The sequence below is a fragment of the Mustelus asterias genome, chromosome 17 (assembly GCF_964213995.1).
Source record: "Mustelus asterias chromosome 17, sMusAst1.hap1.1, whole genome shotgun sequence".
Lineage (NCBI taxonomy): Eukaryota > Metazoa > Chordata > Chondrichthyes > Carcharhiniformes > Triakidae > Mustelus > Mustelus asterias.
In genome coordinates this window covers 62,077,204-62,094,833 of record NC_135817.1, presented here as the reverse complement: position 1 = coordinate 62,094,833, position 17,630 = coordinate 62,077,204, and the positions used below count along the sequence as shown (strand labels likewise).

At 43.0% G+C, this 17,630-nt stretch overlaps 1 protein-coding gene across 7 annotated transcripts in view; it reads left to right on the top strand.

Annotated features, from left to right (window-relative positions):
• LOC144506548 (exosomal polycystin-1-interacting protein-like) overlaps positions 1–17,630 on the top strand; it is a 93,759-nt gene that overhangs the window by 13,290 nt on the left and 62,839 nt on the right. For 3 of the 7 annotated variants that reach the window (XM_078232810.1, XM_078232815.1, XM_078232813.1), the window contains exon 2: positions 4,657–4,771. The exons of 2 other annotated variants lie outside the window; for them this stretch is intronic. The gene's annotated coding sequence lies outside the window, so the exon portion shown is untranslated. Of the gene's footprint in view, positions 1–1,959; positions 1,988–4,656; positions 4,772–8,081; positions 8,230–17,630 lie in introns of those variants that run through there. 2 more of the 7 variants (XR_013499924.1, XM_078232814.1) reach the window with 2 other exon arrangements.

Below are 17,630 nucleotides of genomic sequence, written 5' to 3'. Positions count from 1 at the left end.
CTTGTATGGGTCACTGCAAGTCCTTGACCAGCTCACCCCTCTTGTCCTTCTCTGAGAGCCTCTGTCAGAGAAGCAGGCTGTCTGAAATTGGAACATTGGCAATGGGCCAGTTGTCTCTGCGGCCGGCCAAAGTAATTGAAATGGGGCCAAAGGTCCAATGTTGGGCAATCCTGGACCTCCCAGTTGGGACCTGCAAACTTTTGGCACTGCCTGCTATGTAGTTGAAAATGGACCATAGAATCATAGAATCCTACAGTGCAGAAGGAGGCCTTTCAGCCCATCGAGTCTGCACCGACCACAATCCCATCCAGGCCCTATTTCCATAACCCCATGCATTTACCCTGGCTAGTCCCCCTGACACTAAGGGACAATTTAGCATGGCCAACCCACCTAACCTGCACATCTTTTGGACTGTGGGAGGAAACCGGACTACCCGGAGGAAACCCACGCAGACACAGGGAGAATGTGCAAACTCCACACATACAGTGACCCAAGCCAGGAATTGAACCTGGGTCCCTGGCGCTGGGAGGCAGTAGTGCTAACCACTGTGCCACCTCAACCTGAACCAGAGCCAATTTTCACCCCAGGAAACCAATTGGGATTCTACAAACCACTTTCAGAACGCATGTAAACTTGCTGAAATTAGACTGTTTTTTTAATCTATAATTATCTCATTTCAGGTTTGTTGATATAAGATAACTTGGGTTTTGGTTAACTAGAGTTCACCTTGGTAGTTCAGTACACCCAGCCTTAAAATGGTCAAATAAAGTTCATGGTTGAATTCAATGTGCTCAGCAGATTCTAGTTAATGATGGAAAATTGAAAGACAGATCTAGATTGCTGTTATATACCTAACTGAAAAGCAGCATTGGCAAAATAAAAAGTGCTGAATTATATTAAATAATAAGATATTTATTCGGCAATGTTGGATTATGTACATATGTCGTATTCGCAGGTAACTGCTTTCCAGCTATCAAATAGTCCAAGGTTATTTTAATTTCAACAAGACATTTTATCATCTAAGCTTTTTCAATGGTTTGATATTGCGATCACAGCAGTATTCACAAACAGATTGATTTCCTATGAACCGGATTTTGCATGCCACAGAACTAATAATTACCTTTTAATGATTCTTCGAGACAGGATTTACTCCCATTTGGAAATAAGTGCACGTATTAGCGAGAGGCAACATGGTTTTGTGAAGGAGAGGTCATGTCTCACTAACTTGATCGAGTTTTTCAAGGAAGTGATGAAGATGATTGATGAGGGTAGAGCAGTGGATGTTGTCTACATAGACTCCAGTAAGGCCTTTGACAAGGTCCCTCATGGCAGACTGGTGCAGAAGGTGAAGTCGTACGGGATCAGAGGGGAGATGGCAAGATGGATACTTAACTGGCTCAGTCATTGAACAGTAAGAAGTCTCACAACACCAGGTTAAAGTCCAACAGGTTTATTTGGTAGCACAAGCCACAAGCTTTCAGAGCGCTGCTCCTTCATCAGGTGAGTGGGAGTTCACAAACTCAATTTACAGAATAATGGTTGGAATGCGAGTTTGTGAACAGAACTCCCACTCAGCTGATGAAGGAGCAGCGCTCTGAAAGCTTGTGGCTTGTGCTACCAAATAAACCTGTTGGACTTTAACTTGGTGTTGTGAGACTTCTTACTGTGCTTACTCCAGTCCAACGCCAGCATCTCCACATCTCGGTCATAGAAGACAGAGGGTAGCAGTGGAAGGGTGCATTTCCGAATGGAGCGCTGTGACAAGTGGCGTTCCTCAGGGATCAGTGCTGGGACCGTTGCTGTTTGTAATAGATACAAATGATTTGGAGGAAAATGTAACTGGTTTGATTAGTATGTTTGCGGACAACACAAAGGTTGTGGATTTGCAGATAGTGATAAGGAACGTCAGAGGATACAGCAGGATATTGATCGGTTGGAGATGTAGGCAGAGAGATGGCAAATGGAGTTTAATCTGGACAAATATGAGGTAATGCATTTTGGAAGATCTATTACAGATGGGAAATTTACAGTAAATGGCAGAACTCTTAAGAGCATGGATAGGCAGAGGGATCTGGGTGTACAGGTACACAGGTCATTGAGTTTAAAAATTGGTAAGTCATGTTGCAGCTTTATAGAACCTTAGTTAGGCCACACTTGGAATATAGTGTTCAATTCTGATTACCACACTACTAAAAGGATGTCGAGGCTTTGGAGAGGGTACATGAAAGATTTACTAGGATGTTGCCTGGTATGAAGGGCATTAGCTTTGATGAGAGCTTGGAGAAACTTAGTTGGTTCTCACTGGAACGATGAAGCTTGAGGGGCGACCTGAAAGAAGTCTACGAGATTATGAGGGGCATGGACAGAGTGGATAGACAAAAGCTCTTTCCCAGGGTGGAAGAGTCAATTACTAGGAAGCATAGGTTTAAGGTGCGAGGAGCAAGGTTGAAAGGAGATGTACGAGGCAAGTTTTTTACATAGAGGGTGGTGGGTGCCTGGAACTCGTTGCCGGGGGAAGTAGTGGAAGCAGATACGGTAGTAACTTTTAAGGGGCATCTGGACAAATACATGAATAGGATGGGAATAGAAGGATATGATCCCCAAAAGGGTAGGGGGTTTTAATTCAGTCGGGCAGCATGGTCGGTGCAGCCTTGGAGGGCTGAAGGGCCTGTTCCTGTGCTGTAATTTTCTTTGTTCTTTGCTCTTTGATGGTCTAACACACCGGAAACCAGGTGAAATGCCCATTGTGATCCCCTTTATAAAGTGATGAATATATTGTCTGACCATTCATGCAGAGCACTGGGCTGTGGGGTCCAGCTTGTATTTAATAAGGAAAGCAGCTTCTACCTTAGCTGTAGTTATTTTTAATATCTTTACCCCATGCTGCTTGTCATGTTATGTACAGAAAAAAAGATGCCCCTATTTGATGGAGAACCTAAGCTCTGCTTGTTTCACGCTGGTTTCTGTTGGGTTATGAATCAAAGTACATGGAGCACTGGGTTTATAATCAATATAAGTGAATCACCCATGAAAGTCACAATGATAGCCAGATGATTCATTATTTTGAACTTTTCTGTAGCCATTACGGTCACTGCAGAAATTAGAACAAGAATATCCAGTTGAAGATAAGGTCCAGGAATTAAGGGAATCAAAGCAACTACAGACTTCACAGGTACACGACGTTAATGTTTTCATAGAGCTCAATAAACAATTTAACTGAGAATGGATTCCAAGAATATTAATTCAGCAGTGTGCAATTTACTTTCCTAGTTAAATAGAGTTGAAATTTAACTTTTAGCTTTCCTGCCTGTGAGATGCCAATCTGTTTATGCACACTGACCTTGTCTATGGCTTTGAAGAGAATAATATCAGAAATGGGTAGGCAACTTACTCTGGCCTGATACGTTTATGATGTGGAGATGCCGGCGTTGGACTGGCGTAAACACAGTAAGAAGTTTAACAACACCAGGTTAAAGTCCAACAGGTTTATTTGGTAGCAAAAGCCACACAAGCTTTCGGAGCCTCAAGCTCCTTCTTCAGGTGAGTGGGAATTCTGTTCACAAACAGGGCTGTCTGTCAATGATCAGGGGGCATAGATTTAAGCTAAGGGGCTGGACATCTAGAGGGGATTTGAGGAAAAGCCTTTTCACTCGGAGGGTGGTGGGAATCTGGAACTGAAAGGGTGGTAGAGGCGGAAACCTCGCAATATTTAAGGACCATTTAGATGAACACTTGAAACATCATAGCATAAAAGGCTATGGACCAAGTGCTGGAAAATGAGATTCGAATAGATAGGTGCTTGATGTAGACACAATGGGCTGAAGGGCCTCTGTCTGTACTGTAAAACTATATGACTCTAATATTATATTTAGTGGGGCTTTAAGGGCTTATAAATCTTATGTCACTAGTAATGTGTGGAATGTCAATGTTTTACTAGCAGTGTGTAACGATCCTGTTTAGAGATCATTAATGTTTAAAAATAAATGCAAACACAGAGAGTAACTGAAAGAACTAAACAAGACTTCATGTTCTTTAAACAAAAACAAGCTTTACTCTGTAGAAAAATAATTAAATGAAATAAGTGCTACTATTATTCACAGGATAGTTTATAATTATGTACGCTAACAACTCAGTTCTAATTTTCACTTCCCTGCAAGAGTTCCCTTATAAATGGCAAGAATCTTGAAAGTTCATTCACTTATTTAGGGGCCAACCCTAAGGTATGTCACAATCCTCCAGAATTTCCCTTAATTCTTCTCAGTATCCCAGCTTTCTTCAAGGTGTAAGATTTATGGAGATTCTTCCATTAGCTTTTGGCTTTGCGACCTCTCCGCCCCCTACCAAACTTTCCTGAATGACCACATAACCGTGGACTCCTGAGCCCCTTGTTCATTTTGCCACCAGTTACTGAACTGCCTTCTCACAGCCTTCTAAACCTACTCTGCTGTCTGCTCTCCGCCACAAGACTCAATGAGGACTACTGTTGATTTCTTCCTCCAGCTTCAAACTAGGCAAATCGTTCAGCTTCTACCCCACTTATAAATATCAAATTAAGCTTGAACGCCACTACATTCCATGCAGTGAACAATAAAGTTAGTGTTTTTTTCTGCTTAAAGTGCAGGCCTGACTAATATTCTTCTCTTTTGGCTCTCCCAGATCAGTGAGCTGTAATCTGTAGCAAACCAAAACTGCAACTTCTTTCTGTGAGAACAACCAAGCTGAATTATATTAAGGAACATTCTAACCCTCCGCAACCCACCTCCAGGACAAGGTAGCGTGTTTTAGGATGTTCTCAAACAGAAATGTAAACAAATTATTTTACCTTTGATACAACTCTTTGATTCTGTAACCCATATGAATAATTTATATTGCTAATGGAGTTTACAACCTTTTCTCCAGAATTTCGGTCCCTACCTTTGTTGACAAATTGACCCATTGTCTCGTTATCATAGAATCCCTAAAGTGCAGGTGGAGGCCATTCAACCCATTAAGTCTACACCGACTCTCTGACAGTGCAGCTTACCCAGGCCCACTGTTGATCTATGCCCATAACCCCTATGCATTTACCATGGCTACTCCACCTCGTCTACACATTTTTGGACTCTAAGGGGTAATTCAACTTGGGCAATTCACGTAATCACACACATAATTTACATCTTTTATTGAGCTAAGGGTAGACCTCCCAGCTCAATTAACGAGGGTAGAAGATTCCTTATTATTTATTGCTTTTATGCCTCTACTACTAACATTATAAGTTAAACATAGGTTGGCTTTTATTTAATTAACTCCAAGCTTGTTTGAATTGCATTCACTTGAGAGGCACACCAATTTCTTAACCATACATTTCCATTTGTCCTGCATTTAACACTTTAATTCCTAAAACTAAAAGTTATATTCCAAAACATGTGAATTATGAAATACAATATTCACAAGTCCCAAATGTTGTACCTTGTCAACAAAAGCTCGAGAAATAACAAAATTATAAAAGGTTTTTAACTCCAAAGGCAATCAGTGACTGCTTGTGTGGAGTTTGCATGTTCTACCCGTGTCTGCGTGGCTTTCCTCCGGGTGCTTCAGTTTCCTCCCACATGCCAAAGATGTGCGGGTTTGGTGGATTGGTCATGCTAAATTGCCCCTTAGTGTCAGGGGGATTAGCAGGGGAAATACGTGGGGTTACAGGGATAGGGCCTGGGTGGGATTGTTGTCAGTGCCGTTTGGATGGGCTGAATGGCCTCCTTCTGCACTGGAGGGATTCTGCGATTCTATGAAATGAAATGATATCAGAAGAAGAGCACAGCAAGGGGCTGAGGGATATGCAGCGGAGGTGAGCAAATGTACTTATGCAATTGCTCTGAGCTGCTTCAGTATCATTCATGGAATATGTATGTTGCCCATCAATTTTTCTATGTGCCGGTCTCTATACACGGCCATAGTTCTTCACCGTCACTCGACATCACTCCTGCTATTTTCCACTTTTTACCTTATTTCCTATCTGTTCCTCAAGGTTCATCCTAAAACCCGATCAATAAAAGCCTTTCGTGCAGAACTTTATTAAATGCTTTTTGGAATTCTGTGCATCTGACATCACTGGGCATTCAAATTACAAAGCACACGTTGAGACATATCCTCTTGTAACTTCAAAGAAAATGGAGTTTAAGTTCCGATGTAGTAAAGATTGCTATATCCCTTCCAGTAACTGTGTACAGTGAACTGAATCAGCGCCAAGCACCGAAACAATTCTCTCCCACCCCACCTCCGCAATGCTAACAGAATCATGCAGGTGACTTATTTTTTCACAACTAAAGGAAATTAGGATCAGAATGTATGTTGCTCTTGTGAGAAGAAACCTTCAAGTGGTCCCATTCTGCACAAGGGAGAGAGTCAACAAATGAGGGAAATGCACAGAAGAGTTATAGGGCTGATTCCCTCCTGCTAGAGGTATGAGCTTCAAAGAAAGACTGGAGGGCAGCACGGTGGCACAGTGGTTAGTACTGCTGCCTCACGGTGCCAGGGACCCTAGTTCGATTCCCAGCTTGGGTTACTGTCTTTGTGGAGTCTACACATTCTCCCCGTGTCTGTGTGGGTTTCTTCCAGGTACTCTGGTTTCCTCCCACAGTCCAAAAGACATGCTGGTTAGGTGCATTGGCCATGCTAAATTCTCCCTTGGTGTACCCGAACAGGCGCCGGAGTGTGGCAACTAGGGGATTTTCACAGTAACTTCATTACAGTGTTAACGTAAGCCTACTTGTGACTAATAAATAAACTTTAACCTATAACTTGGACTGGACTGCTAAAAGGACTGTGGCTATTTGGACACTTTTTATGTTCTGCCTGATGACCTTTGCTGCAATTTGTTAGTCGAAATTTAACCACATGCATGAATAAAAAGATCATTTCAAGTAAAAGTGTTAAATTAACAGAATTTCATGTAACATATCATTGAACCAATTAAATTGCCACAGCAGTAATTAGGTGATAATAGCATTGTTTCCTGCATTTACTGCCAAAGTGGTTTAACACTTTGATTAATTTGAAATTAAGGAAGTCAGGGTGTCATAATTGCATTGGTTTCAATATGACAGCTCAAGCTATTATTACAAAAGCAGAGTTGTTTTTAAACACTGGAAACTTTTTATCTCATTTATGGGAATTGGTGTTTAACTGGTTTATAGGGAGATAAGACAACAGTGGCAGTAAAAAGCCAACACACATCCTTATTCCAATTGGCTGAATACCCAACTTCACACTACAGCAAACAGTTTCCCAGTGCTTTTTAATTTCCCATTGATAATTCTAGGGCAGGGTCAAATTCAACCTAAGCAGCCCTATATTCATATATGAGTACACAAAGATTTACAAACAGTCACAGAGCTTGATTATCGCTGAGAACAAGAGACATGTGCCTGAATTTTCAGGATACTGGGGGCTCGGTTCCCACCATTCAAAGGGTGAGTGGGCAACACATTCCCACCAACTCCAGCAGCCCCAAAGTCATATTACACTCTTTAACGAGCTTAACCTGGCATAAGGCAGCACTTTCGCACCTCACATGGGAGGAATTCCCATCTTGGAGGGCTGCTAGCAAATCAGATTGGCTATCCCTCTGACTCCCATCCCTCCGACTACTGCACTGGGCAGAAGAAGCTTTGCAGGAAGCTGCCTGCTACTGGATGCCAGGAAATAGAGGATAAGGTAAGTGGCAAGGATACTGTGGCAAGGGAGGGTAGGGAATATCTGGTTAGAGTTATGAGGAGGGACAATCAGGGTCTCAGGGAATAGACCAGGGTTGGAGGAGGAGAGCTGGGAGAAGGTCTGAAGGTGACAAGGCCTTAAGGTTAGGGTATCCCCAGTCATAGGGGGGCTTCTGGTGGAAGCACCCACCCTTTCCCACCTGAGATCCAACTGTTTCCATTTACCCCCGGGCATAATATTGCTACAAGGTCGGGGAGGTCAGGAACATGGAGGGAATCCTATCCATGCAATTTTATGCTCCACATCCCACCTTGGAAACTGCCAGGGGTGGAGGGGGTACTATAAAATTCTGACCATGCTGTTGACGTTTTTTGCCTTGTACTCATCAGGACAGACACAAGAATGCAAAATTTCAAAGGGAGCAACAATTTAAACTCCATGTGAAAAGGATGCTAATTAGTTGGCAACTCGAGTCTGGTCAAGACATTGTCATGGAGGATGTACCTGGGAGCTGTATGAATCGCAGCATGTATATTGACCAGTGAAGGTAGGCTTGCACATCAAGGAAAGGAAAATGTTTTAAAACTGCCTGGAACTCGCTGCCGGGGGAGGCAGTGGAAGCTGATACAATAGTGGCTTTTAAGGGGCGTCTGGACAAACACATGAATAGGATGGGAACAGAGGGATCTGGTCCTCAGAATGATTTTAGTTCAGTCGGGCAACATAGTCGGTGCAGGCTTGGAGGGCCAAAGGGCCTGTTCCTGTGCTGTAATTTTCTTTGTTCTTTGTACTTGACAAATTGTAAGTGCTGCAAGTTGGGCGACAACCATGCAATTCAAGAACTACTGTAATATCTTGGAAACCACCAAGTGGATAACTAAAGAACTATTTATGAACAGGGATAATGATGGTTAAAAATGGGAAGGTTGATCTCCTCTCTGAGAGCCAATACTGAAGCCCCCAAAGAGAAGTACCTCCCTCCATAATCTGCTAAAGAATGTATGAGAAGTAGTAATATCTGTACTTCAGCAACTTTTAGTGGTTAAATCAAAATAACGGCCTGAGACACTCTTTGTAAAAGCAACAACACTTTATTTATCTAACTAGAACCATAGAACCATAGAAAATTACAGCTCAGAAACAGGCCTTTTGGCCCTTCTTGTCTGTGCCGAACCATTTTATGCCTAGTCCCACTGACCTGCACTTGGACCATATCCCTCCACACCCCTCTCATCCATGAACCCGTCCAAGTTTTTCTTAAATGTTAAAAGTGACCCCGCATTTACCACTTTATCCAGCAGCTCATTCCACACTCCCACCACTCTCTGCGTGAAGAAGCCCCCCCTAATATTCCCTTTAAACTTTTCTACTTTCACCCTTAACCCATGCCCTCTGGTTTGTTTCTCCCCTAGCCTCAGCGGAAAAAGCCTGCTTGCATTCACTCTATCTATACCCATCAAAATCTTATACACCTCTATCAAATCTCCCCTCAATCTTCTACGCTCCAGGGAATAAAGTCCCAACCTATTCAATCTCTCTCTGTAACTCAGCTTCTCAAGTCCCGGCAACATCCTTGTGAACCTTCTCTGCACTCTTTCAATCTTATTTACATCCTTCCTGTAACTAGGTGACCAAAACTGTACACAATACTCCAAATTCGGCCTCACCAATGCCTTATATAACCTTACCATAACACTCCAACTTTTATACTCGATACTCCGATTTATAAAGGCCAATGTACCAAAGGCACTCTTTACGACCCTATCCACCTGTGACGTCACTTTTAGGGAACTCTGTACCTGTATTCCCAGATCCCTCTGTTCAACTGCACTCTTCAGAGTCCTACCATTTACCCTGTACGTTCTTCTTTGGTTTGTCCTTCCAAAGTGCAATATCTCACACTTGTCTGCGTTAAATTCCATTTGCCATTTTTCAGCCCATTTTTCTAGTTGGTCCAAATCCCTCTGCAAGCTTTGAAAACCTTCCTCACTGTCCACTACACCTCCAATCTTTGTATCATCAGCAAACTTGCTGATCCAATTTACCACATTATCATCCAGATCATTGATATAGATGACAAACAACAATGGACCCAACACCGATCCCTGCGGCACACCACTAGTCACAGGCCTCCACTCAGAGAAGCAATCCTCCACAACCACTCTCTGGCTTCTTCCATTGAGCCAGTGTCTTATCCAATTTACTACCTCCCCATGTATACCCAGCGACTGAACCTTCCTAACTAACCTCCCATGAGGGACCTTGTCAGAGGCCTTGCTGAAATCCAGGTAGACAACATCCACTGCCTTCCCTTCATCCACTTTCCTGGTAACCTCCTCGAAAAACTCTAATAGATTGGTCAAACATGACCTACCACGCACAAAGCCATGTTGACTCTCCCTAATAAGTGCCTGTCTATCCAAATATTTGTAGATCCTATCCCTTATCACACCTTCCAATAACTTGCCCACCACCGACGTCAAACTTACTGGCCAATAATTTCCCGGATTTCTTTTGGAACCTTTTTTAAACAACGGAACAACATGAGCCACCCTCCAATCATCCGGCACCTCCCCGTGAATACTGACATTTTAAATATGTCTGCCAGGGCCCCTGCAAGTTCAACACTAGCTTCCCTCAAGGTCCGTGGGAATACCCTGTCCGGTCCTGGGGATTTATCCACTCTGATTTGCCTCAAGACAGCGAGCACCTCCTCTCCTTTAATCTGTAAAGGTTCCATGGCCTCCCTACCAGTTTGCCCTATTTCCGTAGACTCCATGCCCGTTTCCTCAGTAAATACGGATGCAAAAAAACCATTTAGTATCTCCCCCATCTCTTTTGGTTCCATACACAGTCTACCACTCTGGTCTTCAAGAGGACGAATTTTATCCCTCACTATCCTTTTGCTCCTAACATACCTATAGAAGCTCTTTGGATTTTCCTTCACTCTGTCTGCCAAAGCAACCTCATGTCTTCTTTTAGCCCTCCTGATTTCCCTCTTAAGTAGCTTCTTGCACTTTTTATACTCCTCGAGCATCTGATCTGTTCCTTGCTGCCTGTACATTTCATACAACTCTCTCTTCCTCTTAATCAGTGTTACAATCTCCCTCGAGAACCAAGGTTCCTTATTCCTATTTACTTTGCCTTTAATCCTGACAGGAACATACAAACTCTGCACTCTCAAAATTTCTCCTTTGAAGGCCTCCCACTTTCCATTTACATCCTTACCAGAGAACAGCCTGTGCCAATCCACACTTCCCAGATCCCTTCTCATTTCATCAAATTTGGCCTTTTTCCAGTTCAGAACTTCAACCTGAGGACCAGATCTATCCTTGTCCATGATCAGGTTGAAACTAATGGCATTATGATCACTGGCTCGAAAGTGTTCCCTCACACTCACATCCATCACCTGCCCTAACTCATTTCCCAATAGGAGATCCAATATCGCATCCTCTCTAGTCGGCACCTCTATATACTGATGTAGAAAATTCTCCTGAACACATTTTACAAACTCTACCCCGTCTAAACCTTTAACAGTATGCGAGTCCCAATCTATATGTGGAAAATTAAAATCCCCTACTATCACAACTTTGTGTTTCTTGCAGTTGTCAGCTATCTCTCCGCTGATTTGCTCCTCCAATTCTCGCTGACTATTGGGTGGTCTATAATACAAGCCCATTAATGTGGTCATACCTTTCCTGTTTCTCAGCTCCACCCATAGGGCCTCTGTAGATAAGCTCCCTAATCTATCCTGCCTGAGTACCGCTGTAACATTTTCCCTGACCAACAATGCCACCCCCCCACCTTTTATCCCTCTGCCTCTATCCCGCCTGAAACATTGGAACCCTGGAACATTGAGCTGCCAGTCCTGCCCCTCCTGTAGCCAAGTTTCACTAATGGCTATAATGTCATATCTCCACGTGTCTATCCACGCCTTCAGCTCATCTGCCTTCCCTACAATACTCCTGGCATTGAAATAGACACACCTCAAAAAATTATTTCCACCACACTCTACCCTTCCATTTGTGATCTTGCTTGAACTAACCTGTCTTTTTACCCCTGCTCCACTATCTGCTCTGGCACTCTGGTTCCCACCCCCCTGCAAATCTAGTTTAAACGCTCCCCAATAACACTAGCAAATCTCCCTGCAAGTATATTGGTCCCCTTGTAGTTTAGGTGTAACCCGTCTCTCTTGTACAGGTCCCACCTGCCCCAGAAGAGGTCCCAATGATCCAAGAATTGGAAACCCTGCCCCCTGCACCAGTTCCTCAGCCACGTGTTTATCCGCCCAAGCATCCTACTCCTGCCCTCACTGGCACGTGGCTCAGGTAGCAATCCTGAGATTACTACCCTCGGGGTCCTGCTTTTTAACTTCCTTCCAAGCTCTTTGTACTCACTCTTTAGGACCTCCTCACTCTTCCTTCCCACGTCATTGGTACCGACATGTACCACGACATCTGGCTGATCACCTTCCCTCTTTAGGACGCTGTGCACGCGATCAGAGACATCGCTGACCTTGGCACCTGGGAGGCAACAAACCATGCGGGAGTCTCTGTCCCGACCACAGAACCTCCGGTCCATACCTCTGACCATCGAGTCCCCTATCAGTACTGCTCTCCTCTTCTTCATCCCACCCTTTTGCGCTAACAGGAACAGGTTAACCAAACTATTAACAAACCAAATAAAACACTATTCCAATGGAATGCTGTTCAGATAAATACAATTCCCACTTATTAACAAAAAAATAGATTTTTAGTCACTCTAAAAATACAACCAGGTGTTATCTTCCAGAATCTTCTGTCTTCTTTGCTGATTTCTTCTGTCTTCACTATCAAGATGAGACTTTCTTTTAAGACATAAATGTGCTCTGACAGAGGCAGTTTCTGTCCTGCTCTCTGGAGCTGGCTCTTCTACCCCTGATTACATACCAAAATCTCCACAATATGATTGGTTTACAGGTTACCAAAATATCAAATTCAAATCTGATAGGCTGCAGTTATTCATGTGCCTATTTTAGATTGATTGGTTAAAATTCAAAAACATGTTCTGATTCAAATGCCTGAAGCCTGTTACCAAGGCAACCCTGCTGTTTTTGCCTCTGATACAATGTTTCAGTCTGTGTACTGCATGCACCTTCATCTTTTCAGTATGGAAAAAAACTACCTATTTTAACAGAACCATGAAATTTTACAACTCTTCACAATTTTACAATTTTAAAAATAATTTTACAAACACTAACGTCACAACACTGTATACAGAGAGTAAAAAAGATGCTATCGATTACTTTGGCTCCGGTCGCCAGACTGTTTGGGAAAGCTTGCATTCAGCCCCAGGACTCGTGTGGTTCAGCCCAATTATCCAATGGATCACATAACTCTTCAAAACTTCGCCCCCTTAAAGGACACTACTTAAGGCTACTTAAAAGGATCATTAGCTATAGTAAGGCAAAGCAGGTCAGGGGAGGCAGTAGCCTAGTGGTATTGTCACTGGACTAGTAATCCAGAAACCCAGGGTAATGCTCCCGGGTTCAAATCCCACCATGGCAGAGGGTGAAATTTGAATTCAATAAAAATCTGGAATTAAAAGTCTAACGATGACCATGAAACCATTGTTGATTGTTGTAAAAACACATCTGTTTCACTAACATCGTAAAGGAAAGGAGATCTGCTGTCCTTACCTGGTCTGGCCTACATGTGACTCCACAGCCGCAGCAATGTGGTTGGTTGACTCTCAACTGCCCTCTTAAATGGAGGGAGTTAGGGATGGGCACTAAATGCTGGCCCAGCCAGCAATGCCCATGTCCCATGAATGAGCAAAAGAAAAGGGTCTGACAGTCATTTTCCTTCATGTTTTTGGGTATTTTTAACTGCAAGGTTTTCTCAACTTCAATTCACCATTGGTGGGTATAATAAGATGCTACGTTGATCCACTGCTGCCTTTCAATTCTTTGAGCATTGTTTGGGTGAATGCCATTAAAGTTAGCTCCCTGATTGTTGTGAGACCCCTTTATTCTAATCAGAAATATGCCTGCATTACTTTATTAATATCAACTTCGGCATCGACCCTACAACATGTCAATGATAATTCAACATTGACAGCTGTACAGAGGATTGATGCAAGTAACTGCCTAAAGCCTCTGCCATACCAATGGACCCAGATGAACCTGTCTTGAGGAATACTTAATATTTCTTAGCTACCAGTACAGCTGCAAAAGACCTTGATAGCACTCACTGTCATCCTTGTAAATTCAGCTTCTTTGAAATCTGGGATTAGCAATGAGCATTGGATTTTCAACAATTGGGTTCGGATACTCATGTTGCTTCCGAGAATATTGTTGTGCCATTATCCATATGTTCCCCTACATGGGCATCTGATGCTTCAAGAAAGTCCTGCATTATATAGCACATTACATGATCTCAGGACATCGCAAAGTACTTTACAGCCAATAGGTACTTGTGAGAAGTATTCACTGTTCTAATGTAGTAGACCTGCCAATTTGCTATGTTAAGAGTACCACTAAAAACATCTATTACACAATTAGTCCGAGTCTCCTCACTGAGCCATAAAATCCTACCCGATGTCAACAGATCTTTCCATGGTCCACCCCTCGCCGCTCCGATTCCCGTGGTGAGCAGAATGGTAAAATTTGTTATAAACATAACCATTATACCCAAAAATACCTGTGTAATAATAGCCATGGACTTCTCTTGCAGTTAATCATTATTTGCATTGTAACCTGTTGGAAGGTATTTTGAGAGACAGGATCTACAGGCATTTAGAGACGCAAGGACTGATTAGGGACAGTCAGCATGGCTTTGTGAGTGGAAAATCATGTCTCACAAATTTGATTGAGTTTTTTGAAGGGGTAACCAAGAAGGTAGATGAGGGCAGTGCAGTTGATGTTGTCTACATGGACTTTAGCAAGGCCTTTGACAAGGTACCGCATGGTAGGTTGTTGCATAAGGTTAAATCCCACGGGATCCAGGGTGAGGTTCTAAATGGATACAAAATTGGCTTCTTGACAGAAGCCAGAGGGTGGTTGTAGAGAGTTGCTTTTCAAACTGTGACCAGCGGTGTGCCTCAGGGATCAGTGCTGGGTCCACTGTTATTTGTCATTTATATTAATGATTTGGATGAGAATATAGGAGGCATGGTTAGTAAGTTTGCAGATGACACTAAGATTGGTGGCATAGTGGACAGTGAAGAAAGTTATCTCCAATTGCAACAGGATCTTGATCAATTGGGCCAGAGGACTGACGAATGGCAAATGGAGTTTAAGTTAGACAAATGCGAGGTGATGCATTTTGGTAGATTGAACCAGGGCAGGACTTACTCAGTTAATGGTAGGGCGCTGGGGAGAGTTACAGAACAAAGAGATCCCAGGGTACATGTTCATAGCTCCTTGAAAGTGGAGTCACAGGTGGACAGAGTGGTGAAGAAGGCATTCGGCATGCTTGGTTTCATCGGTCAGAACATTGAATACAGGAGTTGGAATGTCATGTTGAAGTTGTATAAGACATTGGTAAGGCCACACTTGGAATACTGTGTGCAATTCTGGTCACCCTATTATACAAAGGATATGATTAAACTAGAAAGAGTGCAGAAAGGATTTACTAGGATGCTACCGGGACTTGATGGATTGAGTTATAAGGAAAGGCTGGATAGACTGAGACTTTTTTCTCTGGAGCGTAGGAGGCTGAGGGGTGATCTTATAGAGGTCTATAAAATAATGAGGGGCACAGATCAGCTAGATAATCAATATCTTTTCCCAAAGGTAGGGGAGTCTAAAACTAGAGGGCATAGGTTGAGATACAAAAGTGTCCAGAGGGGCAATTTTTTTACACAGAGGGTGGTGAGTGTCCAGAACAAGCTGCCAGAGGTAGTAGTAGAGGCGGGTACAATTTTGTCTTTTAAAAAGCATTTAGATAGTTACATGGGTACAATGGGTATAGGGGGATATGGGCCAAGTGCAGGCAATTTGGATTAGCTTACGGGTTTTTTTAAAAAAGGGCGCATGGACAAGTTGGGCTGAAGAAATTGTTTCCATGCTGTAAACCTCTATGACTTTATGACTCTAACCGAGAAAGTACTATCCAAAAATGTTAGCCTCAAAATTGGCCTAAGTTTTGAATGCCATTTGATAGTTAAAACCCCCAGTTATGGGCAGGATGTTTTGCCGGTTAGGAGTACACCACCAACCAGAATGAGAAAATGAGCACTAGCTGCCCTTAGAGTTTCCAAAGCTCCCTGTTGATCCCAACCAAAAACATAAGTAACTTATCTGAATGTGGAGCCAGAAGGAACAGGAGGGCTCCTCCAGAATCCATCTTAAGTGAACTTATCACTGCCTCTCCTCTAACCTGCCACCATTCAAAACTATTTCTCACATCCCTGCCTCCACAGACCACCGTAACTTCCATCCTGATCACCAATCGCCCGGTTCCTGATCCTCAAACTTTTAAGTCATGTTTAAGCTAGTGGGTAGCTGAATCAAGCATGCAACTTTATTCAACATGATGTTGATTTGATCTTCATCAGTGGTTTCTCCTTTGCACCCATCCAGGCAAGTAAATAACACGCCATCATACTCCTGGCTTGTGCCCTGTTTGTAAAAAAGAGGCTCGGGGCTATCAGGGGTGAGCTACTCACCACAGAATATCCAGCATATGACCTGCTTTCGTGCCCATGGATGTTTCAGTTGAGTTTTTGGTCAATGTGACCCTCCCAGGATTTTGATAGTGGAATAATTAATGATTGCTTTGTGACTGAATGGCAAGGCAATTATGGTTAGGCTCTCCCTTGTTGGAGATTGTCACTGCCCTCCACTTGTATGATATAAATGTTACTTGACACTTATCTAGTCTAGGGTGTGTTGTATGTGGACGTGGATTGCTTTGTCATCTGAAGAATTGCAAGTAGAGCTGAACACTGTGGAATCATCAGCAAATACTCCCACTTCAGACCTCATGATGGAGGGAATGTCATTGATGACACAGTCGAAGATTGCTGGGCTGAGAATGCTGCCCTGATAAGCTCCTGCAGCAATGTAAACAGGCTGAGATCATTGGTCTCCAACAATCACATGTATTTTTCTCCATGCTAAGTATGACTCCAGGAAGGGGACAGCTATCATATCTCTCATCGATGCCAATTTTATGCGTTCCTTCATAGTCATAGAGTCCTAGTCATGGAATCATTTTTAATGAAGGAGATGTTTTGTTTTGGGAGTGCATAACCTCCAAATCCACTTACGCAATAGTAATTTGTTCTTTTGAGATGTTAACCATTCAGGCACTCGGAGACAATTTAGTGATGTAACTTAGGGAACTTTTGTTAAGCAGCAAAAGTTACATTTAACGAAGATACCACAGAATCACAGAATTGTTACGGTGCAGAAGAAAACCATTTGGCCCACCATCTCTAAACAGGCATCATAACTTAGTGCCATTCCCCTGTCCTTTTCCCCATACCCCTGCACATTGTTTCTATTCAGAGAATCATCGAATGCCCTCTTGAATGCCTTGATTTAACCGGCCTCCCCCACACTTCCAGGCAGAATATTCCAGATCCGAACCACTTGTCGTGTGAAAAGATTTTTGTTGCATCACATTTGATTCTTTTGCAAATCACTTTAAATCTGTGCCCCCTTGTTTTTGATCCTATTATGAGTGGGAACAGTTTCTCTACATTTTCTCTGTCTATCCCCCTCATGTTTTTGAACATCTCTATCAAATCTCCTCTCAGCCTTCTCCTCTCCAAGGAGAATAATCCTAACCTCTCCAATCTATCCTCATCCCTGGAACCAATCTTGTAAACCATTTCGACACTCTCCAATGCATTCACATCCTTCCTATAGCATGGCTCCCAAAACTAGAATCATAGAATCCCTACAGCGCAGAAAGAGGCCATTTGGCCCATCGAGTCTGCACCGACCACAA